Source organism: Neodiprion lecontei, chromosome 5 (genome assembly GCF_021901455.1).
Source record: "Neodiprion lecontei isolate iyNeoLeco1 chromosome 5, iyNeoLeco1.1, whole genome shotgun sequence".
NCBI classification, from domain to species: Eukaryota; Metazoa; Arthropoda; class Insecta; order Hymenoptera; family Diprionidae; genus Neodiprion; species Neodiprion lecontei.
In genome coordinates this window covers 5,811,300-5,837,385 of record NC_060264.1, presented here as the reverse complement: position 1 = coordinate 5,837,385, position 26,086 = coordinate 5,811,300, and the positions used below count along the sequence as shown (strand labels likewise).

The 26,086-nt window shown below is 37.5% G+C and overlaps 1 protein-coding gene across 7 annotated transcripts in view; it reads right to left on the bottom strand.

The window, feature by feature from the left end:
- Positions 1-26,086, bottom strand: part of LOC107217340 — a 166,356-nt gene that overhangs the window by 26,506 nt on the left and 113,764 nt on the right. The gene's annotated exons all lie outside the window — the stretch shown is intronic.

Genomic DNA, 26,086 nt, shown 5'->3' with positions numbered 1-26,086 from the left:
AGTTCGACAAAACTGGTTCACTTTTTTCTTTCATTCAGTCTTTCTCTTCATAGCAATTTTTCATAACGGGCAAGAAATGTGTGTTGCTTTTTTCTTTTTTTTTTTCATTCATACAAGCTCGTGTATATAGACAGTGTGAATCGCAATTGTGACGACCACGTTATCGCGTTTACGGTTTTGGTGAATTGAAAAGCGCGATACGTGCGCGTACAGATAGTGACGGCTCGTAAATTATTCGCCGAAGCTCGGTATCTTTTCAATTTTCCATCATACACACACACACACATATATGTATACGTATAAACGTTTCGAGCTTCCAAAATGTTGCGAGGGTCGGACTGCGATATGCGATCGAAACAGAACGCGAAACGTTTGCGGTTCAAAGGTTATATATATATATATATATATAGGCGTATGTATCGTAGGTTGTACATATCCGCAGAGATGAAAGGAGAATTGAAAAAAGGATCGTCCGATGAAAATATGCGAAAAAAATTCTCCCTGCTTCAATGCTACACTGACATGTATTTCATATTAAAATATAGCACTTTGCATATTACATTATAAGCGTATAATGTCGTATCTAGCGCAGCACTGTGTACCTACTAATGAAATTCCTGAAGGCAGCTGTGTGTTAAGAGGGAAGGAATGAGAGAAAAAAATTTAATCCAGGCCTCTCGAATGCCGTTGCGATATGTTCTAATACATATCGCATGTCGTGTGTGTGTGTGTATATACATATATATGGACGTACGTGGGAGGCAGGCGCTTGTGCTAAGAGGCAACGACGAATATTTCAAAAGCTCCTTTCATATCTTTTATGTCTCAATATTCAAGGCGTACGTACGTGTATAATACATACGTTATATACGTACAAGTCTTCGTTCCGCCGTCCAAGATTCAACGTCCATTTCTCTTTGTTTTCTTTATTATCATTTTCTTTTACACTAGGGCAGAATCATCATTCAACTAAGTGAAAGAGCAAATCGAGTCTAATTAGGGTTAATTGGGTGACAAAAGTCGGTCGACGCGTGTTCAAAATGTACGAAATAATATCGTAGAGTACGCATAATACGATGCGGAGTCGTCGTTCCGAATTCAAAACTTACGACGGTAAAACGCCGGCTATCAAAAATGAAAGCGAAAGGAAACTGGAGAAAAGGGGACGCGAAACCGCGAAAAGAAAGGCGAGGATGTAAAAATTCAAATCACGAGTCGCACGCAGCTGGGAACTGTTGCAAATATAATACTTGCCGGAAATTTTCACCAACGTCCGCAGCCGTATTCGCGACAGTTTGTTCCTCTTGAAATTTACATAGCTGGTAACACTTAATATTCTTCTATGTATCTATACAGATACGCGCTTTCGCGGCATGAAAAAATCTGCGAAATTGAGGAAGTTTTGTCCCAAACAGTTTTTCGCACGGAAAATATCGTCGATTCACAATTTTCGCGTTCTATTGCCACGGAAAATAGCAACAAGAAATTTTACATACTTTACTCCCGTAAGAATTTCACATCAAATACGAAGGTACTAAAATTTGTATGAGGTGAAATACTTTTTTACTCCGGCGGCGTTAGATACGTGCAAATGGAAAAACTCTCCATATATTTAGGATCTAGATTCGTCCCTGCGAGAAATGCTTTGAATTTTTGCGACAATGCGGGATATGGAAAATTCAGATATACTTAACATATTATATTCTCGGAGCTGCGATAATCGCTGTTTTAATCCACCGTTTTCTCTCTCTCTCTCTTCTTTCGTAGAAAATCTGAATGAAAATTTTTTATTCTCTGTAGGTAAGTACAATGTACATAATAAACTGTAGAAAAAACGTAGAAAAAGAAACACCTGACAAATTATCGCTCAGACGATTATCATTTTCTTTTTGATTTTTTTTTTTTTTGCGTATGACAACCCGCATATAATTTTCTGTGTTTATATATACCTGTGTTCATGTATATATATATATATATATTAAAGAAAAAAAGCATGAATAGAAGTTTGGAGGCAGGCTTTTCACTTTTCACGGAGAAATTAATACCGCCGCTGTATTATCTTTGTTTTTTCTCAACAAGCCTGCCTTTATCGCTGCATGAACAATTATGTACATGTAATGAAAGAGAAGAAGGAAAATTTGTGAATTTTTTATTCATTTTTTATTGCGCCCGAAACAATAGACGATGTAGGATGGTAGGTTTATACTTATATATATATGTATATATAGGTATGTATATGTGCACGACGTACTTGTACGTACAACAAGGGTGGGTACAAAATAAATGTATACATAACTCATTTTTTCGTGGTTAGAGGCAGCCACAGACCGAGATTTTTGGTGTATAACAGTGGAAAACTGTTTACTTAAAAATATTTACACAATGAGAAAAATTTTTAGTTTGGTTTTGTTTACCGCTCAGTCTTTAACTATTTTCATTTTTTACCACAATCGAAAAATATAGTTCTAGGTAGAAAATGAAAATTAGTTTTCTAGCCGTTACCGGAAAGTCTGGTATCCGTTGCTATTCTTTCTCATTACGATCACTCTTGCTAGATTTTCTTGCAACTGTTGCGAAAATTTAATGCTCGTGCAACGATAAATTGACGTTAAAGCCTTGTTTAACTAAAAAGGTAGAGTAAACCGAGCAATCTGATTTTGCGTTGCAATTACCGAAAAAGGATCGAGAATAGTGCAAAATGGTTACGTTTACCTTGTTTTTCGTAACTCCAACAATATTCGAACAGTTTCTTAACGATACCTGTTTTACTAAATTTTTCTAGTTACTATAACAAATAAAATTTTTCTCAGCCGAGAAAATATTTTGTTTTCCGCTGTTGCCGAAATTGTTTCATCCTTTTCTGAAATCCCAAATTTGTATCTTCAACCGTAAACTATTTGCTCAGAGATTTTGGAATATTGATAGAAATAGTATTTCCACGATAAATTCTGGAATTATGGAACCGAATTTAAATCATTCAGATGCATGTAAGTATAAAAAATTGGCGACAAAAGTTTGCAATTACGATAGATTTTATACTCGGGTGAAAAACATTGTTTCTTTTTTGTCCACCATCTTCGCTTGGATTATCTAAAAATTCAATCACTTTGCTATTTTCTCACTATCCGCAAATATCCCGAGGCAAAAAAATATACCAACTGACGACGAGTTAAAAAGCGGATAAATACGGGAATCAGACAGTGTCGAGATAATTTTGGCGAAGATCTGTAAAGTCCAAGGTTGAGGTTTAAGGTCGTTAAACTTGGAAAACAAGAGCTTTTTAAGCCCATCCATTTGTCGGTGTCAACAATGTTTTATTCAGATATTCAACACTAGTCAACCTTTCGTACAGCCTCAAAAAGCCCAGCGACACAATAGTTTCCTTTGCACCTTTACACGTGAATGTAACACGAGCCCGACGACGGAATTCGCATGTATAATATATCGCTTCCAAAAAATCAATGCGATGCGATGTTTCTTTTCCTTTCTTTTCTATTCTTTTTCTCTCTTCATTCTTCTATTCCCTCTGATGCGACGAAATTTATCGGCAAAAACATATATTCAGCAAAAAATTATTCAGCAGCTTTGGATTTCTGTGATCCACGCATTTGAAATGAGCACGCGAGTGTGAGCAGGAAATTAAAATTAGCCCAATCGATATTCCCATCGTAGCGAAGCAATCATATTGGCAGGTACGCATTGAGTAAAAAAGGTACTCAAAAATATTACAAAAAAATTACAATAACGAGCATATTTGGAACAAAACTAGCGGCTTTAAACTGGCCACAAGCCAGCCCTCGAATTTCCCGTTCTCGCACTGCAGGTTCCAAGTTTATAGAGACAAAAAAAGATGAATAATATCCGATTCGAAGTTCGGATTACAAATTCAGATTCGTGATTAACGATTCTAAAGGCCTCGGATATCGTATTACATGAAGATATGACGATTTTTTTTCAGATTTTGATCCACTGTAATGGGTCCAACATTACAAATTTTGGAAGTCTGATCTTGGAATCGTTATTGATAGCCCAAAAAACCTCCACTTACCAATTTCTACCGAAATCGGAATATTTTTATATTTGTTTCCACCATATTGGATCGCTATTTTGGATTTCGCAATTGACTTCAGATTCGTGATCAGCCACCCAACAAACCGACGAGTACCAATTTTCATCAAAATCCAAATGTTTTTAGTTTTTTTTTTCCGTTTATTGAATACGCCAAATTTAAATTTCGCAAATCTGACCTTAGATTTGTGATCAGCAACCCATAAATCTCACAATGCCAATTTTCATTCGAATACATTCACCCATTCTCAAAATGTCATCATTGTTACTTGATTTATTGGAATTTTGTTATTCAAACAATTGAAAAAGTACCAAACCGATCAAAGCCAAAATCTAATCAGTTCTAAGTTTGGAAAAGCCGCGTCGTTTGAAACCAAAACCATTGAAATCCGGTAACTCATTTTCGAGATATTGTCGAACAAAAAATTTATCACGTACTTAAGTAGGTACAGACATACGCACCCAGACACACAGTCGTCCATCTGAAAGTGATTGAAGGTAATTCTCGAAACTTCGAAAAGCGGAGATCTAGTGAAAACTCAACTTTCCATATTCGCGGTGATTACGATAACTTACTTTTTCCTCTAAAAACATAAAAACAGGTGTTTAAAAGATGCTTGCGATTAACGGCGGTGATTTTTTACGCTCAACGCTTAAAATTTTGTATCTAATTCATAATTCAAAATTTGCTAAACGATGACTTGGTAAAATCGTGAAGAATCATCAGAAACCCTTTATTCGCAAAAATAATAAATCATACGATCACGCGTTCCAATTATTCTTTTATTCCTTTTTTTCTTTCTGAATTGCTCGCATACCGAGATGGACATATTACAATATAGCAGGTATTCCAACGATCCAAAAACGGATTGTATTGTGCCCAACTTTGTATATTACATAATATACAGATATGTACGTATATACATATGTATATGTATATCTATATGTGTGTGTTGTACCGAAAGGAAGGAAACCTTGGAGAGAATTCTGGAGTTCTGACAATAGATGCAGGAATTAAGTGTAACTTCACTCGCAGGGAACTTTCGCTATACGTATGTACATGACAGTGCGGAATTGCTCTCCTTATACCCTAAAGATCGATGCAAGACTCTGCCTACGGTGGATTCCTAAGTTATGCCGCACGTCGGATTTATACATAGAAAATTCTTACCTACAAATTTTCCATATGAATTTTATCGTGCCGCATTTCCACCTCGAGTAAAGAGAACTTTTAAAATGTCTGAAAGCTTGTTTCTTTTTTTATTCTATTATATTTGTTCCGAGTCGTTTCACGAATATTACCGGAACATTATTTCTTGGCGACACTAGACAGACTTTATTGCACGTTATTATATATATATGTAAAATCCGAGTTTAAGTTGACACAGATACGATAGAAACCAGAAATTTTCAGACACTTGCAGTAAAAATAAATGGCAGGATCGTGTGTACGAGTTGCCTTTTCAAGAATATTCCGTGCATCGTTCATGCCTGCGAAAAATTCAATAACACCGAGACCCTGACATACACGGAGATATTTTATATCTGCAGAGTCCTTAATATGTCGAAAAATAAATAGAGCCACGAGCCCAAGGTAGAGAAATATTTTTGAAACGAATTCCGCCATTGATTTCAAGTGTAAGAATCTCGTTTAAGGCCTGAACTTTTTGAGAAAGACATAATTTTCACAGACTGGATTTTTTTAAAAATAAGACAGTGAATAAACAAATTTACACAGCTGAGGTAAGTGCACGAATATCATGTAACATTATACCGTATACAGTGTTTAATTTGGCGAATTGGTGAGGCAAAGCCGCGATAAATTGCAGATAATATGTCGCACGCACTCGATCGAATAGCGATATATGTGCCGCAATTTCTGGAACGTGAATTATCGATGAAATATTATGCGCGTCGATATTACGCCCGGATTGCAGGCCTCCGTCTAAAACAGCTTCACCTATTCAACTGTACAATACTTACAATACATACAATACATACACGCAAGCATGCTTCTAATAAATATCTATTATTGTAGCGGGTTTCCGTAGGTTGCAAATCGTCGAACTGACCTGACAAAATGACCATAATTATTGCGCGAATTTACGGAGATGGCCTATAGCCATACCTTGCATGGAATAATAATAATAATAACAACAACAATAACAATAAAACCGTGAGAAAGTTTAGCAAATTTGAATATTGGCCCGAGGATTGAGTGAATTGCGCGTAATTTTTTTGAAAATACAAGTTCAGCCGCAAGCCTTGTGCGATAATTTTTGATTTGACAAAACTATCAAGGATTCTGCATCGTTATAGGTATATTGTCCGATTCGGAAACGAAATTTGGTCAGTTATCATTCACCGCGGTTGAATCAAAATGAAAATACGTGTAGAGCGTAAAAAAAAAAAAAAAAAAAAAAAATAGCTAAATAAATAAATAAAAAAATAAAAAGAAAGAAAGAAAATCCAAAGAATCTCAACTAACTCGGTGCATGGAAATTTTTTTCACAACCTTATTCTGCTCGTAACGTATTATATTATATGTTTACGTGAAACACCTGATTGTTAGACTCATCGATCAGCTTATTGTCTATAAAAGATAGAGATTTATTCAGGTGGGTGAAAATGGAGCTGGTCCTGCAGGATCCGCAAGTTTGTAACTCATCGCTCTTATTCTCGGAAAGGATGCCCGATGAATTAGGTGCGCTTTTCGCCATCGCTAAAGTAGAATAAATGGAGGACCGCTCTGTCATGTTTAGGAAAAATTTGTGGATGGTTATACGTATATACGTGTACGTGTGTACGAACACGTACGCATAAAATTTCACAACCTAGCGAACACGGTATTGGTTTGACGTTCCTGAAAAAACTACCGGAGTGATATTTCGTCGCTCGAGACGATCTGTTTTTATTTTATTTTATTTTTTTTTTCCTCTTTCGTTTTTTATCGAACACTGTGTTTGCGAAGCTGTATTTACGCGAACAGCATAAATATTTATGTACACGATGTACGTGCTCCCCTTATATCTGCAGCCCTCATAAAGTGCGAGTATATCACGTATGTTAAGGGTTAGGTTTCGCCCCGTCTCTCCGGGATCCCCATATCCATTTTCTACTACCATGGTTCAATTTTCTTGACGCCCGATCATCGTTGAACGCGAAAGAAATTTCATATTTATTGCTAAATCAAGGGAATTGCGATGAGATCAGCCGAGTTATATATAATACGTACCTACCTGTAGAAATTTTCTCTTCACTTTTTTTTTTTTTTTTTTGCTCACCCTCTACAAATTAAATACACGGTACACGTAATATAACAATACCTTAACTTCGGGATGAAAATTTTCAGGCAAATTTAATTAAACTCGTGATTTAAAAGCGTTTCGATACAGCGAATATTTATATATATATATGTATGTGATGTATCGTATGGTTATAAATCACGTTCGTTCTACAGAGGGTAAAAATTTGACGTAGTTTTTTTTTTTTTTTTTTTTTGTCTTTTTTCTTTCGTTATTTTTTCAACTCATTTTTCTTTCGCGTTAGAATCGCTTATCGGTGGTTGTTTTTGCGCACCAGAGACGTCAAGGGGTAAATAATTGGTGTGACATTTGCAGAAGCGCCACAGCATATTATACAATGCATATTTATAACAAGTGGTTCATTTTCTACGGCATTTTTCCTTCTCGTCATTGCATTCTGTTTATTTTTAGTGTCTGCAGTTAGTTTTTTGAGTAAATGAGGGAATTAGAGAAAAAAAAAAAAAAAACAATAAATGAAGCAAAAATAAAAACAAATAAACTAAAGTCTGGCAAAGAAATGCGAGGGTAAATTTATCGTATCGAAGGATCGAAGCGGGCGATAAATGACGGGAACAGAAAAAGGATGAAACACATGATGGTGCACAATTACGGTGCAGAAAACGTTCGATGCCCGGTCTGCACCATAGCAACACGATGTACAAACACACAAGTTTCGATTGTCCGGTGCACGCAAACACGTTTTATACTTGTAGTGTCGAGACGATGAAAGCTGGTGAGAAAACGAAGCCGAGAAACGAGAATGAGAAAAGGATGAATAGTGCAAAGTTTGAAAAAAAATTCTTCCAAGTCGGAACGCGATGTATAATTAGATAAGTAAGCAAGTAAATGAAACTTTTATTCCTTCGCTTCTATCGAATCTGTGTATTTTATACATAAATTACGGGCAGAAATAATATATACAAAATTGTTGAAGAAGGGAGAAACATTTCGCCCTACTTATATAAGAAAAGTTGGAAAGGGCGTTGAAGCGTATGGATTTTAACGAGACGCGAACCTGTTTATTTCACTCAGTTTCTTGATATTCTCTGTTTTCTGCAGAAACATGTTTATAATTTTCCCACTGCAGCGATTTGTGTAAGCACGCTTACGAAGCAGAGCTTGCAACGCTTTTCTTGGTTCAGGTAGGTTTTCCAATTTTTTTTTTCCCGGTTCATCGCTGCTTCTCTCGACCGAAAAAAACATCATGTAGCAATCTTTTCTGTATATCTATGTATATAAATATGTTTATCGATAAGGAGAGAATGAGATGGTGTTTAGATAACGATACATCCTATGTATAATATATATATATATATATATATATATATAGATACGGTGTATTCCACCCTAAACAGATCTACGCCTGACCCTCACTCTTAACGATGATTTTATTTATCTTGAGTGAAAAAAAAATCATCGTTCACTGAGTTTGAAATTATTCGGACCACGAGTTTGATTTTCATTGCTAGCAAAAACATGAAAACCCAATTTTTTAATCACTAGCTTCAATTCATTGGCCTAGAATTTTTCTCATGAATTCGTGGTGGTGAAATGCAAATTTCGAGACCAGGATGGAAGTGAGCAAGCTTTTGGTTTCGAAGCTACAGACGAATTAATAGCGAATAAAAGCTTAGGAAAATAGAATTGATTATAAATTTCGTAAAATACAAATTTATATTTTATACATTTCTTTTTCAATTACATGATTCACCTGTAGCTTTTAAATCAAAAGCTTCCCCACTTCCATCTTGGTCTCAAAATTTTCGTTCTCCGACAAAAAGATTCGTAAGAAAAATTAGGCTTTCGTTTTCGGAGCAGTAAAATCAAATCCGTGGTTAAAAAATCCCGAACCCAGTGAAAGATGTATTGTTTTTGTACACTCAACACCACGTTAAAGATTAAAAAAAAAAAAAAACATCGCCGATGGCGAGGGTCGTACGTAGTTCATATATATATATATTCCCTCCATCGGGAGTCAATTTTATTTACGATTTTCCTCCTTCCTCAGTTTGGTACATCATGTCTGCCTCTCGGCGAACACGATAGACACACACGCGTGTCTACGTGATGATCAACCCACTGCGTTATACCTGTGAGCCGTATAAACATCGTGACAGCAGCTTTGAGCCTTTTACTAATAAATCGATCGTCTTTATCGACGAGTCGCTGACAGGCATTTAACCTAGTAAAGTAATGGCGGTGTCGGATTATATTGCTGCACATGCCTTTCGTGTTACACGTACGTGCGTACATTCTTACACTAACCCCATAAAAATACCAGGGCGTGTCCGCTCGTTGCTCCCGCAGTGTAACGTTACACAATTTCGCCCCGAATTGCTCGACAATCGTTCTCTAGATCGTCATTCAATTTCACGATTCATCCTCGCAGCGCCGCTCTGAACGCCCATTTAAATTACCAAAATTGTTCCCCGATTTACAATTTCGCACGCGTGGATCGACGCGAGTAATTTCAATACGATCATCGCAGTTTTGCACAACTACTAAAATTTTATCAAAGTTTCCACACGATCATTGAGAAAAATGTCATTTCTTATTGTTACTATAATAGAACATTTTACTTCAATATTTTCAAGACCGAGTACACACTGACAAAGAAATTTTTAGTTCCAGTTACCGCTCAGTCCTTAACTATTTTCATTTTTTACCACAATCGAAATATGATCGACGATAGCGCAAAATGGTTAGGCGTACCTCGTTTTTCCTAATTCCAACAATATTCGAACAGTTTTTTCAACGATACCTGGATTACTCAATTTTTCCAGTTACTGTTAACAAATGAATTTTTTCTCTGTGTACATTTTCTCGATTGTTATTGCTGAGTTGAATTTGTTTCTTTATGGTCTTAGCTACGCTTTTTCACTTGAACAATTTGCCTCTACATCAGTTGTTCGCTTTTCTTACCGTAAAAATAGAAGAAAAAAAAAAGAATTCAAAGAATTTTCTACCGCACAAGTAAAATTCAAAAATAAACAAACAAGTAAGATCGTTATAAATCAGACACGTCATTGCGTAATCGATAAACTGACCTAACTCGTAGTCATCGTCGTCGACTTGTTCGGCTATCGTTTCCATCTGATGCTGGGAACCTCTGACGGTGCCACCCTGACCGCCACCCTGCATCCTCATAGTATTTTTATCGCCTTCAGTGTGAATGATCGTCAGTTTTAGACGCGGGCTTCACATAATATTATCACTGGTTAATTGGCACCGGCGACGATTAACGCAATCTCGACACCGATGTTGATGTTAGCACGTGTTTGAAGAAGCGCCGTTCAAACTTTTCGGACATACTTTCGCACGGCGTGTATAATACACCTGCTCTATTTCTGACCGAGTTCGTCGGCAGATCTTCGAGTTAATTTTTTTTTTTTTTGTTTTTTTTTTTTCAAACTGCTAGATTTTCACCACTGACAGTAATTGTTTTTCACACCGTTACAGGATTCGGAATTTCATGTTAATAATTGTGACCCAAGAGACGCGAGGATCAACTGCAGCAGCAGCAGCAGCAGCAGCACTTATTTTATTTCACTTCAACTTCGTGGACGTTTCAACAATATTTATGCAATCTCTCTTATAGTTGGATAATATTTTCACCATCTAAATATTATTTCCCAAGATCCGATCGGCACGTTGCGTTATAAATACTACGTGTTAACCGAATTAGCACAGGTATTATACTTATATACTCTCCAAATAACCCGCACACACGGTTGTTTGCTTTCAATCCAAATTCAACCAGACGTTATATTCAGCTTTTCGATACACGTGTACTTTTCGTATAAAATAACCGTACAAACTAAATCACGCGAATATTTTCCACCGTACGCGTTGCTCAAAATTGCAAAAATCTCTCTCAAAGAAAGAAGAAAAAAAAATTGAATTAAACAAAAGAAAACAACAAGTGGAGAATTAACAATTATCACTACGAATCTTTAGCAGAGAAATAACATTTGGCTCCAGAGATAAATCCGACCGACTAACAAATCTGATCCCGCATTTCGAGCCCGAAGATCAAGAGCAAGCCAAGAGTAAATACTTCGCTCTAATTCGCGGAACGATTTGTTGCCATTGTGTATATATGATACAGGTACACGTATGCATATAATGCCGCGGCAAAGATTTGGATTTCCGGTTATTTTAATACTTTAATCTAGAGCCGTTTCGCGTCCGTCACTCTAATACGAATCGGTTTCTATTATAGAATCCATTTTGCCAACGCGCGCCAAAAAGATGTGTTTTCCACACCAAGTTATATTGTACGATTAAAACGCACGTACGATTTCCCCGATTTATAACAATCTGCGTCTCTGAATATTAGTTCCAATCACCGAGGCAAATTAATCCAATTTCCTTGTCAAATCGCTGAATGTTTCGTTGAATAATATCATTAATAATAATATTAATAATAAAGAAAAGAAAACGAACAAGAATAAAAAAAAAAAAAACGCGATTAATCGTTTATCAAGTAAAAAAGACGATAATAACTCAATCTATAAATTCAGTCCCGAAAAAAGATCTCGCAATATGTTTTGGCACTGTATTACACAAACGACACACTACATGCAATATATTGCATGTGATTTAGAATTTATAGAGAAACAGTTGTGTGTGTTTTACTGCTTTTTTTTTTGTTTATATTCTTTTTATGGTCGTCAGCTGCTGCTCGTCATCGTTGGTTGGATCGCGTCGGACGATTTTACGATACCGATCCGCATTGTTTTAATATCAGGCGTGAAAATGACATCGATACGGGGTGCATAACGTCCCTCGACATTGCGGTACTCGAGCTTTACGGGGGGCGAGGAATGCACCGCCAGCTTGCAGCAGCGGGCGCAAAAGTCACATGTAAAAATTGATCTCTCGTTGTCAGATGCGGGGGATCCGATATCGTGGACCGCCTTCTCGGCCGGTTCGCGCACAACTGCGGGAACTCTTCTTCTTCTCGTCTCGAACGCATGCGCGACATGAGAAACCGAGAATCAACTCTCGCCTTATCAGCCCGACTCCTCTCCTCTCCTCTCCTCTCCTCGCCGCCGATTGACATTATACGACGTTCTGCGCGTGTGGGTGGCTGGTACCTAGTCTCCTATTGTCTCTTTGCCGGCTATAGGACGCATCCGACAACGTTTGCTCGTGAAATTTCCCCCCTGCACGCGTGTGTGTGTCGATGGATGAATGCACTACAAGAGAAACGGGAAATGAGACGTTGTCTCGGGTTGCCGTCGATTTAACTGACACCAGAAATCAGATAACTGTCGAACGTTAGGCGATCAAGCGATTCATCATTATCGTAAAAATTATTGCTATATGTACCTTATTCCTATTCAAACGATTATATTATATGTACACTGAGAAAAATTTCATTTGTTACTGTAGATAGAAAAATTGAGTAAGACAGGTATCGTTAAAAAAAAACTGTTTGAATATTGTTGGAATTAGGAAAAACGAGGTACGCCTAAACATTTTGCGCTATCGTCGATCCTTTTTTGCTAATTGCAACGCAAAATCAGTTTCTGATTATCGCTGCACGAGCATTAAATTTCCGCAACAGTTGCAAGAAAATATAGTAATAGTACCAGACGTTCCGGTAACAGCTGGAAAACTAATTTTCATTTTGTATCTATAACTATGTTTTGTCGATTGTGGTAAAAAATGAAAATAGTTAAGGACCGAGCGGTAACCGGAACTAAAGATTTCTCTCGGTGTACAGGGAATACATCCCGAAATATGGTAAAAACGAAACGATTCGAATTTTGAAAAAAATTCACGTCCTGGATTTTTCCTCGCTTATTGCGGCAGAGAATTTTGGCTTGTAGTTATATTTTCTAGTAACGCGAGCACTCGTAATAACGTTATTTTGATTCGCGCACACGTAATTCGTGCTGAATCAAATTTCAACGCCTAGACGGAGCGCCCTTAAGGTCGGTAATTGAACGAAGATCGACGTACCTGCCTCTCATATGGAATCTGAATACCTCCTCGGCTGCTTTTCACAGCGTATAACCTTGCGGATCGAAGGACGAGGCTTCTGCGTTATAACGAAGTAGTCGAGCGGCATTGTGCGGCTCTTAGAGGGTGGAAAATTGTTTATTCGAAAGAAATTTCAATGCGCAAAGACGGGAGTTTTCTTCGTTCCCCCTTTATAACTTGCTTGGATTATACGAGATTTTAGGTTGAAAGAACAGCGATCCAATCGTCTGATATTAAAAATACAATGAGACACGGTTGCGGGGGTTCCAGTCTGTGTTTCGTGCACAAAGGCTTACGTTTCATTTTCTCGGGGCAGCAAATTAATTGCTGTTTCATCTGAAAGTGTAAACTTCAATTTGCGAGACTTTCTCGTCATGATACATGTGTGTAATACGGTGTGAGAGATACCCGAAGCTGCGATGTTGTGTAATAGAAATTTAACGGCTAATTCGCGTCTTTTATAATGTCACAAGACTTATGTACAAAAGATTTGAAGCGCGACGTAATCCGTAGAAGAAATTATTGCGACTAATTTTCAAATAGATTCGATCCTAATTAGGCGGAATTCCGTTGATCAAACAACAAGGAATTCTACGAATGTACAAATGTAATACCGATAAGGCTAAATTCGCCCACGTGAGCTTATAATTAAGAGAAACTACACGGGCTTTATGTAGTCAAGTCGTATAATTATTTCCTAGAAAATTGCTGGAGAGCGAAAAAAAAATTAATCTCAACTACCAGGCAAAAAAATCTGTGCAGCAAAATTCACTAAATCACGAGTCACGTCAATTGGTTACTGCGATTCCTTTTCCATTGTTTAAATAGATGTAGTATAAATCACATTGGGCTGATATTGTTTATTGAATTAAAATAATTAAAGAGCCGACATACAGCCTTCGTAAAATAATTTTACCGTCTACGTCTGATTCTTCCATCGCAACGAAATCTTTCAGATTGTGATAGAAACTTTTATCGGTATAAAGGATGAAAATATCTCTGTTTCGCTTGAAAATAATTTGAGTAAACTTTCCGCACGATTTCGGCTGTTAAATTTAAATATTACTACACTGAATCGTTTCTCAATTCCGATTGATGTAGGAAGAAAAGCTCAATCTTCGAGCGCCGTACTAAAAATCGAGCGATCAGACGTGAAACTTGAGAAAATTAAAGTCAAAGGTCCTGCGTATTAATTAACAGCGGTGAATTATCTTCGTTATTCAGGAGCGTTCGGCGCAGGGCATTTTGGCTTCGGGACGGGGTAGAAACCACCAAACAATTCGGAATTAAGCGTTTTCGGAACCTTTCAAATTCGGAACTTCAGCCCCACCCTTTTGCTCAGAGACTAGCGGAAGTGGTTTCAGACAGGAAGGACTCACGCGATGGGTTCCCGGACCGGAAATGCAGATTTGAAAGTTCTTGGCTCGTTCGTGCGCTAATGAGAAACTACTGGCACACGTTAATTGCTTCTCAACCCTGCGGAAAGGCAGCCTTCGTCACACGGATTATACTTGCAAGGGGTTTCATCCTTCAGACATCAGGTTAGGTCGGCTCGTCCCGGAGCCTCCGAGCCATCGGCCGAGTTCAGAGAGATATCTAATTGGAACTCGGTGTACCTCGGAGTCGGGCTTGTTGGAAACGGAGGAACGACGCGGGTTGTTCGGCCTTTTCTTATTCTCGCCAAAACATCCCGCTGCCGTGTTTCCCGTCAACAAAAAACTCAGAGAACACGTTTGCATTGTACGCGTTCATGCGAAATTTCCGGTAATGCTTACCGTCCTCAACGATTTTCATGACGGAACAAAATGAAAATTAGTTTTTTAGTTATGGCTAGAAAATACAGTACGAATTGCTGTACCTTATTTTTTATCGTCATCGTCATCTCGTATCTGATATCTTGTAATAACCGTTACAGAAATGAATTGACGTTTGGGTCTGATTTGACTCAAAAACTTGTCGTTAACTAAACGGACCGATTTAATTACTCAATAACCAGAAAACTGTAACATGGCAGTAATAAATAAAATAACTACGGAATCTCACCAAACAGTTGTGCACTAATTGTACCAAACTTGCTTTGCAATAGTTGTCGATTAATCGTTGTCAGTTATCGAAATTTCGTTTCCTCGCTCCGATTTTCTCATCTTCTTTTCACTCGTGATACACAGCGCATCGAAATTTAACCCGTCACGTTCTCGACTTTTACGGCTCATCCACTTTTGGAGACTGACTGATCCGCTTCTCGACTCGAAGAATCTTAGGGACCCCCCTTTAATGCCCCCCTAGCTTAATTGAAACCTCAGTTATTATCATGGACACGGCGAGTCTCTGCCTTGAGGAACGATATCGATTCGCTTTAAGTAACCTCCATCGAGTCATACGTCTCTGTCACAACCTTTTTGCCCCCCAATTCTCTAATCAAACGTGCCGAGTTCATTCTTCCACTTTAGCCTCTGGGCAAACAAAATGGCCGTCTAAGTAGCCTAGCCTAGCTCTCTCTCCCTCTCTCTCTCTCTCTCTCTCTCTCCATTACATCGAGGCATCTGATTACACCGGATTCAGGGTGATAAGTGAGTCCTTTTTTCTTTTCTTTTTTTTTTCAAAACAGCGCGTGTATTACAGTGGAAATTAGACAGCTGAAATTTTTTTTCAGTCACAGGGGGTCCATCTCTCCCCTTTAAGCTGACACTCATTATAAATCAGTGTTACGAATTTTTCCGTGAATTTCCTAAAGGTTTAACAAAGTCAGGTATAATTTCGAATTATCAGTACAAATATACATCTAGTTGGGTTTTGCACACTTTTTCAGTCACTATTACTAAACGACATTCTGAGGAAGATAACGAGATTGATTACAGAGTGAAATTATAGCGATGCTATATATATATATATATATATATATATATATATATATATATATATATATATATATATGCATATACATTTAATTAAAACGCGTAAGCTGTCTAATAAAATAAGATGTAATTTCACATGTGGTGTATTGTAATACTCGTATACCGCACAGGTGACGTAAGAACGCTTAGCCCGAAAAGCTCGCGTCTCTTTTTGCCGTTAATATTTATAGTTTCACTTTTACGAACTTCTTGCAAAACTCTCTCTCTCTCTCTCTCATTTTCATTTCGCACAACGCAACGTGCCAAATATTTCGGCTATAAATTAAGACCCTTGCGTATAAGTATAGATACGTATCCTCCGCCCTCGTGTAACGCCCAACGCTTAGCTCGATAACAGGCCCCAAGATTTTTACTCGACGCTTTACTTTTCACTTCTTCTTTCGCTTGGGATTATTTTTATTCAACATCCGGGCCTATTTAGCGCTAAACCGGCTACAAGCTTGTATATTCCGCTAATAAACCTCGGCTTCGAAACCGAGACTTTATACCAGGAGTAAAGTTCTCGTACAGTTTCAAAATCGGGTTTTGTAATACGGTAATCCTGTGCGCGAGAAACCGTGGAAATTATCCATCTAGCGACGCCACGCTGAACTGTTAATCGCAATTTGTCACTTTTCGATACTTTAGCAGTGAAGGAAAAATTGATCTGAAAATTTGTAAGTAATAACTGATTCAGGATGAATCTATGATTATACGAACCAGGAGTGATGGCTGGTCAGTTTCTGGCTGGCAGTAAAATACTTGATAACGTATTTATGCTATATATGCCAGGATGATCTCGACCTCAACAAGACTTGTAAACCATCGTGTATGTATTTACAAACCGAAACTATACATCAACGGTTAACGAATACCGTGTAAACCTCGAGTTTATTACGCCACATGCTATAGAATCGATTCAATTAATTGATTAAACGGCCGAAGGCTCTGCAAGGTTTGAAATTTGTATCACTTGTGTAAAATATTATCGTTGAAAGAATTGAGGTATCCTGATATTTGGAAAGTGGGAATTTTTACTTCTTCGAAGACTACATTTCTCCGTTTTCATAATTTTTGCAAAATTAATACGGGCATTTCGGAAGTAAGTATAGTAATATACAAAGAGTTCGATCGTAGCAAACAATAATTACTCTAATATGCTTGTTGTTTCTACTAAAGTTATTTATTAATTTCAATTGTTGGTTACATAGTAGATAGAAATATCATTCTATGGTTAGACTTGGATTTAAGTTATCCAAGTAATTTTTAAATGAAAAATCTAGGCCTTTCACATCTCTGACTGGTTTCGGACCAGCTTTATATACGTCTTTTTCTTTCGTATCTACTTGACAAGTTTTGAGTGATTATGCAAAAAAAAAAAAAATTAAAAATTTATGCAATCAACCTTTGACAATTAATTTATGGTACAACATACTCATCAGTCTCACTTGAGCCAAGATCCTCTGATCAACGATACTTTTACCCAAAATTATATAATTTTGAGTGTCTCGATTTAAGATAAAGGATATAATAAGGATATAATATTAACCTTGAAGATCTCCGAAATTTCTGCAAGTCATTCTGCATAAATTCACTGTAGTTTAATACTAATACTTAATATCTTCTCGTTAAACAATTCTCGCTCGCATTATTCCGGATTTCTAGTTGATCTATTGGTTTAAAAAAAAATATTCCCCATCTACGATAGCAAATACATACGTGAGCAAAGGGAAAATGGCCGCCGGTGTTAATTAGGTAATCAGCACGAAGCTGTGCACGTATTGTACGATATACGGATAGCTGATTGCGCGGAAATTAGTATCGGGTACAATGCGCCTAATGACTCGCGGCACGTATGTACATACATGCCTGTAACACCGGTTCGACGAAACGCGTCCGAGTTGGAATTTCATGTTTTCGTGTCGATTTTTATCAGTTTTCCTCTCTTCAATTCACTCAAGCAATTCGTGTTTCAGCCACGATCCATACTTCCGGGCTTTTTTCTCCAGTTTTCAATTCGAAAGAAAAAAAGAAACGTTCGAAATTCGACGCGAGAGGAACGGATCAAAGTGTTTAAGAGATCATCCTAGTGTAACGGGTCGAGAAATGGCTGATTTTTGCCATTTTTTTTTTTTTTTTTATGCCAAATCGAAGCACCCGTCCTTATTTGTTTAAAATCATTCATATTTTCTTAACGAAGATCTGTCAAAACAGGCTAAATTTGATACTTTTTCAAACCGCCGCCACATTTTGTCAATATTAATCAAAGAAAAAAAAAAAAAAAAAAACTTCCATAGCAAGATAGCGTTTTTCACACCGATTAATAACCTTTTTACAAATTTTGTTTTTTTTTTCTCAGATAACATTTACGACCACCACCGTATCACCCACCGTGGTTGTTCCCTTTTTTTCGAAGTCATTCTCAATCTTGTAAGATAAATTAAAATAGAAAAAAAAAGATAACAAACGTTTAACAACTTATTTTCCGTTCTTCGTTGCACGAGTGCTTTGAAAAATCAGATTGACCCATTTTTTCGACCCGTTACACCAAGACTATCCCGTAATTTATCCCCCGGGAAAATTCGCTCCTTCAATTTATTTCACCACCCATTCGCGGAGTTTTTATTCTCGTATTGTAGGCATCGTCAAGGGTTGAATTTTTCTCGTTTTTCCCGACAATTTCAGTCCGATGTCTACGACCCTGACACAGATGGCTCGTCTTCACGCTGTGTCTTGTTTCGGCACTCCAGCTTCGTTGGGAATTTGCGGGAATGGCGAAACGCCTCCTGACTCCGCAGTGTTAATTTCGCGTTTCGCGTGGCAATTTGTCACCGCTGTGCAGTTTGCACGCGTATATATATATATATACATATATAAAACGGAGCCGTCGACGCAACGAGGGAACCGACGGACTCTTAAACGCCAATTTTTCTCCGCCTTTCCTCGTCTCTCATCTTCTCCTAGAAAATAAAATTCTTTCGCCGACTTTCCGCCTTAATATTGCGGAATTGTTTCAATCGCCATTTTTTTTTCTTTCTTTTTTTTTTTTGATCCAGCAATCCATCCTCTTTGTTATTAGGTATATATTTATCAAGTGAAACGCTATTGCGTCGGTTTTTTTACGTGAGAAACTTGCCGTACGTTTCTTTTTCACCTTGTTCGGTAGTAGCCACGATTATCGTTATCATTATTATCATTATTATCATTATAATGCGAATGCTTGGTTTTGACAGTTGAAAAAATTGATTCGGGCGGAAACGAACCACCGACTTGTACGTGAATCACTTTTTATGAAATGCCACGTTTCAGTTTAGAGGAAAGCTCGAGTTTATTCCACTTCCGTTTCAGTTCCATCGTAATGCGAATAAATTTTCAACGCGTGCATTGTAACAAATATATAACAAGTTGTCAGAGTTGAACCAAATTAATGCGAGCTCGAGAAGGAAATTAACATTCTATTCAACATTGAGACGTTCGTGAAAACGGACGTTTTCGTAATGAAACGTTAATCAAATTTATAGACGTACATTCACGCGAAGAATCGTAAAACTAGCTGAAGCAATCAAGACACGTATTAGATTATAAATTCTCTTCAAAATTGACTCACCCTGCATTCGTTCAAGCCAAACAAATAATGATAAATGCGTTGAAAATATGTGATATTCGGAAAGCAATGTTCACACTACTTGCACAATCAATTTCACAGATAAATTATTGTCTGCCTTGAATTCTTTTGCTGTACGAATATCTGCGAATCAGGACCGACTTTTGGCACGGGTGTGATATTTTTGCGATTTTTCAGTCGTTATACACCGAAACGACATGTTTAATCCGAAAATAACCGGCAGCGCAAACGCGTTTTTCAGATTCGCCGAAGCGTTTGGTCCGCACATATCGACTATCAGGATTCGGATAAATTCTCACCCGTCAAAAGCACGTGAAAACACGTACGCGCCGACCGACGTTGTTTGCAAGCTCAACACGCGTCCATTATTATCCTGTATAACACAGGGTTGAAAATCAGCAGGAAGGATCCTTGTAATTCCTGAGATCCTGCAGCTGACCGGGGTCCAAATTTAATCGCCAAATTACACCCAAATCACGAGGATTCGGACGTTAATCAAACCAGAATTTGACATTTTATTTATTGTCTTCGAAGTTGGAAATTCTTCACACGTGTATGTAAATGGAATTGAGATAAATTGATAAATGATTCAATGAGGGAAGGGATCAGAAAGCGCCTTGCACCAGCGCGCCCAGCGAATTTCTAGATTCGGTGTAGGTACAAGTTCGGCGGTTATGCAGGACTGAGTTTACAGGGGTTGGTTTTGCATCGCAGGTTTGAGATAGCATGAATATTCAATCCCGAAGGCCTGCTGGAGATGTCGACTAACCGAATCCTGGAGCGGATGACACGGCAAGGGTTCGCCTTGTCGTTTTGTCGATGATAACGAGTCACACCCCCGGTGATACATTTAGGGACGTACCGCGGGGGCGGGGTTGAAATTCCGAATTTTAAAAGTTGCGAAAATTTACTTTTCAGAACTTTGCTCTATCTTAACTTGAATTTTCGGAATCTTGCATTCCGGAAGTTTGATCCGTCGGCTTTCCGATCGACCATTCGAAACTTTGTTGTTTCTTCAAAGTTTGATTTCTTTACTTCAAGTTTTGCCGCAAAGTAATTCGGAATTAAGCGCTTTCGATACTTCAGTCCCGCCCCATAACGCAACATGCGTATATTATCTATCACATGAGTGAACGAAAGGCTGATCATGTTCGTACCAATGAACGAAAAAAGTATAAAAGTACCAAGAAAAAAAAGAGAGGATGGGGTGAAAATGTGTAGAAAGATCATTACTCGCAGTCTCGCCAGATATTGACAAAAGGATCGAGATGCATAAATTTTTAAAATGCTGAAATGTATTTGATAGAATTGTAAAATTTAGAAACAGATTCGATATGTAAGTAAAGTCAATATGTAGAACAATGAAAGTTTAGAACAGCAGAACATAGACCGAGTTAGAATTCTGACGATTCTGTTAGCTCTCTTTATACTTTGTCCTTTCAGGATTCAGACTTTTCTACATTTTCAAATTCTAGCCAAATAAACGATTTTCCCATATTTTAATGATTCAATTAAATTGCGCCCCCTTTACTTTCTCACCCTTCTACATTTTCAACCCCCTTCAAGGAAAATATAAAAAAAAAAAAACAAAAATAATAAACTCTGGCAAAGCCCTACTTATCAAACTAATTAGAGGTTTTAGAGACCGATTGTCAGCATATATTGATCAAGATTTCAGCCTATAGAGATAAAACAAACTTCATTGATCGAGAGACAAACGTATAAAATTCTTTCATAAGGCAGCTGAGAATGAGAGAGGACTGCGGAGACGTACGTAATTTTTAAAATTAAAGTTATTTTTATTGTTTGGTAAAAGCTGCTGACGCAGTCGTTCAACGACTCGCTTCTCGACGCGTGTACCCCAATATTATACTTACACATATATAGGTATATAGGTGTACTCGTATAATGGAGTCGGACAATATCCCGATACTTTCCAAATCACCGTGGCATTTTCATTCTAAGCGATCCAGCGATTCATCGTAAGTATCTCATTTATATCCGCAGCTCTTTCAGCGTTCTTTCTCGGTTTATTCTCATTTTTCTTTCTTTCTTCGCTGTGTTTTTTTTTTTTTTTTTTTTTACCGTTAGTCTAATTACGCTATATCAACGTTCCCAGCGATCCTTTACGGGATAAAACCGTTTTCTTTCACGCTCATATTACGTAATACATAAAGAGAGAAATTTTTTGCTCCGCAGTTCAATCGCAAGAGTCTGTAATACAATGATCGTACACAACGATTTAAGCCCATTTTGCACACGGCGTGAATTTTAATTTTTTACCGTCCTGGTGAATAAGAATTGTAAGCTGTTTTTTGCCGAATCGTTTTTGCCACACGCGAAAAATAGCACGCGTGTCGAATCTGGAACGAAATGTCAGTACCAAAAATAAAATTCCCTGTAATATTTGCGCCTTTGATCAAAATTTGAACGAAAAGTTATCCCACTTTATCCTATGTGCGGAACAAATATTATATAAATATACCTACTTCGAACGTACGTACTAGGATCTATTTTTCATACATATACGGTGAATCGATTTATATTGTGCAAATTGATTTTCTCGTCTCGTACAATTTATTATATACAATGAAACAATCGCGACGGAATTGTCTAAATTTACTACTTAACAACTCATAGATTCGCGTGTTCTCACTGCGCGCCTGGATAGCGTTGAATTGTTCGAGACAATTTCAAACAGAAGAATAAAATACGATTAGAAAAAGTAAAGGGGTGAAGAGATGAAAATGAAAGATATAGTGCGAAGCAAATATTAAACATCGCGGGAATTTTGTTTGGACAGTTTATATTCGAGTACGGTTCCGTATCGAAACCCCTCTGCAAATATTATACGAGTATGTACGTAAAAAATATATGTATGTAACATTGAATTTGTGAAATTCGGGATCCCCTCTCAGGCGCACTCGAATCTCGGAGTGTACATGCATGAATTTATAAACATATTTATCTACGTAAATGGGGCACCGTTATTTATCTCGATCTCAGAACGAATTTACAAAGGATAAAGTGGTCGAGTATTTTTCTTTCCTCTTTCGATTCGAAATGCGAAACGATATAATTTGAGCGGATCTCCGAGGTGAAATAGTTTATTGCAATTTTTATGAGAAAATATGCGATTCTGAGGACATCTTTGACGATCATCTATGCATGACCGATTGTTAATATAGTCAAGAGTGGTCGGGGTTAAAATACAAAAGGGTCAAAGAATATAAGGGTGATGGTATTGAATTTTTTAAAAAGTGAAAACTTATTTTATAGAATTTAAAAATGTACCAAGCCGAAGTCTGGAGAAATGAAAATATCAAAAGGTTGGAATACAGAATGACAAAATATACAATCGTTGGGATTCGTCTCGTTAATAGAAAATCCTTTACAGATTCTAAATTTTGCCGTTTTAGGTTTCAACCTTTGTGTATTTCGACTTTCTGTATTTTCAATTTTCTCTACTTGGACTTTCCGAATGTTAATAATTCTACGAACCAAATTTTCGCACATTTGAAAATTCGCGATATTAGTTTTTTTATCCTCACCCCTCAGGAGAATCGTTTGTTCACAGAAAAAGTTTGCGAAGAGGGGAGAAAAAAAAACCACCCTCTGGGTATGTGGAAAATGCACAATGAGCCAGCTGCTAGATTCATACGAGACGGCTTGCCATTTACAAACGTAAAATAATACTGGGCGTAGATATATAGTTGTGTAAAACCCGGTGGCTAAAGCTCGATAACCTTTTCAGCGTTGAAACGGAGCTTTTTGAGAAAAGCATGCTTCGCATCTCGGCGCTGAGTGTGTTCCAGTGAAAAACCGCATAAAACGTGTGTCGGGGTTTTGTTTCAAACAGTGAAAAAACTACTGTGCTTAAAATTTTGTCTTTTACGTTAGATACGTAACATATAGGTATGTATGCTGAAAAAAAGCATCCACATTTCTCATCGCGATTCACTCCGCTTCTCTCTCTCTCTTTCTCTCAGTCCGTGTCTCCCTTTCAAATTTTTTTAACGAGCCACCGACACGACACGTCGATAAATTTCGTAACTCGTAGGTTGGAGAGGTGCGCAGTTGATCTCGACTAGATCGTCGAACGAAACTTACGATTAGACGATAGGCAATCTCTAATGACTTCCAGGAAATGAGGGTACGGTCATTATGGTAATGATCCAGTGAGCGGTGTCTGCGTGGAACGCCACAATTTCTCTCTCTCTCTCTTTATCTCTCTCAGACCTCTCTCAATTTCAGCTGGAACACGTACCAACGTCAAATGATCAAACGGAAATTCGACCGAGATACAAATCTCAGCGGGGAAAAATAAAGGGGTGAGTCAAAACTTTTTACAACAAATTTCAAGCGGAGTTTACATATACTGCACATATTGTATAAAGAAACGCAAAAATTGTACAGAAGTGTAAGAGAGATCAAAGAAGAAAAAAAGAAGATAAAAAAAAAAGAAGAGAAAAGAATATGAAAAAGACGAAGAAAAAAAACACGTACCTACTCGAGTTTGTAAGAATCGCTTGAAAACGACGGAGAAGTTCGCAGCCGAGCGAGTTTCGTAATGTTTTGAGAAATCTTGACAAGCCGAGACGAGAGTCACTCGGCTTTAAAACTCGGCAGCTTTTCGAGGACTGGCTCGGAAAAGCTCCGATAGGTACCGAGGCGTAAACGAAGGGATGGAATAACAGTTTCTTGTTTCTTTTTTTTTTTTTACACGGTGTAAATAGAAAGGACGAGAAATAGAAGAGGATGATGAAGAAGAGAAAGAAGACGAGGAGGAAGAAGACCGAAGCGAAACGGAGTTGAGGTACCCAAAGTCGTGTAACGCGTGTATATCTGCAAAGCACGGTCGTGGAATTCGTTCTAGTGAAAATATTTATGCATTCCAATTGTACAGTAAGTACTAGGTTCTAGTTTCCTTTCACACCTATTTCATATTCCCGGCATTTGTATTCTCTTTGGACTTACTTTTCTGTGCAAGCTTTGAAAATTACCGTCTCGTCATTTTCTTCATGTTCTTCTTACTTTTCTTCTTCTTTTTGTCTATTACGTAATAACACAAACGATACACGCCGTATATACGGATCAAAAATTTCCGACCGATGTATCGTGTAAGGTACCTACATACGTAATGTGTTGTATACGCCTTTACAAACAAACACTTTTTATACGTATAATATATAAAAGAGTACAGAGTATCGATATTTTCTGAGACGCCTAACCGGAGAAAGAATTTCGTTGTTACATCGGCGAATGAAGGTGTTTCATCTTTTTTTTTTTTTTTTTTTTTCTCTCGACTTTGTTTCATCTGCCTTTTTCTTTTCTTTCTTTTTATCGAGATCAGCGTGGGAAGTATCCGACAATATATTTTCCTGAGCAAACAAATGCTGCAGGGTAATAAGGTAGCTTACGAGTAAGCGTCACGTTTGCCCGACCAAAAAGCGATTAAGCAACTCGGATAAAAAAGAATCGCATAATTTCTGGTGAAGATTCAAGATATCACGTATATTTTATAACAACTGTCTTTGTACAGGATTTAACGATGCGTATATCTTTTCCGCGAGAAAGTGTTTGTACGCGAACATTACAATAAACCAAAGTTTCTACGATGCAATTCATGTTTATTATTATAGTTATCGCTGAATCCGATCGAAACAACAATGAGAAAAAATTCCCACACTACAAACTTCAACCGGTTCTTTTGCGATCACTCAGATAGATTTTTCTTACAGCAATTACAACGCCAAATGCAGTTTGCAGTTTACCAAATATTTACGAACTATATGTATAAAATCTCTGCAAATTAGTCGGTCGATAAAAAATACGATACACTTTTATAACACACAGTGACAAGTTTTGTCACGAAATTTCATAGATTTGGTAAGTACGGAAAATTGCGATCTTAAAATTTCTTAGGTATAACGAGGGGTTTATTTTCTATCAAATTCAGTGGGATTAACTTCAATCGTACATTTTTTAAAACATTTCCTTGAACATTCATTTTCCTTTCATCCGTTCCGATCAAACGAAGACGATTCTTTCACCTAGCAGATAATTGGCAAAAGAACGTTTTTTTTTTTTTTTTTTTTTTTTTTATCCAAGTAAGAATTCCTCGTCTCGTGCAGGAAAAGACACGAGTTTCCTTCAGGGAAGGAAGCCGGTATTCCGTGTTACGGGAAGAAAAAGGGGCAAGG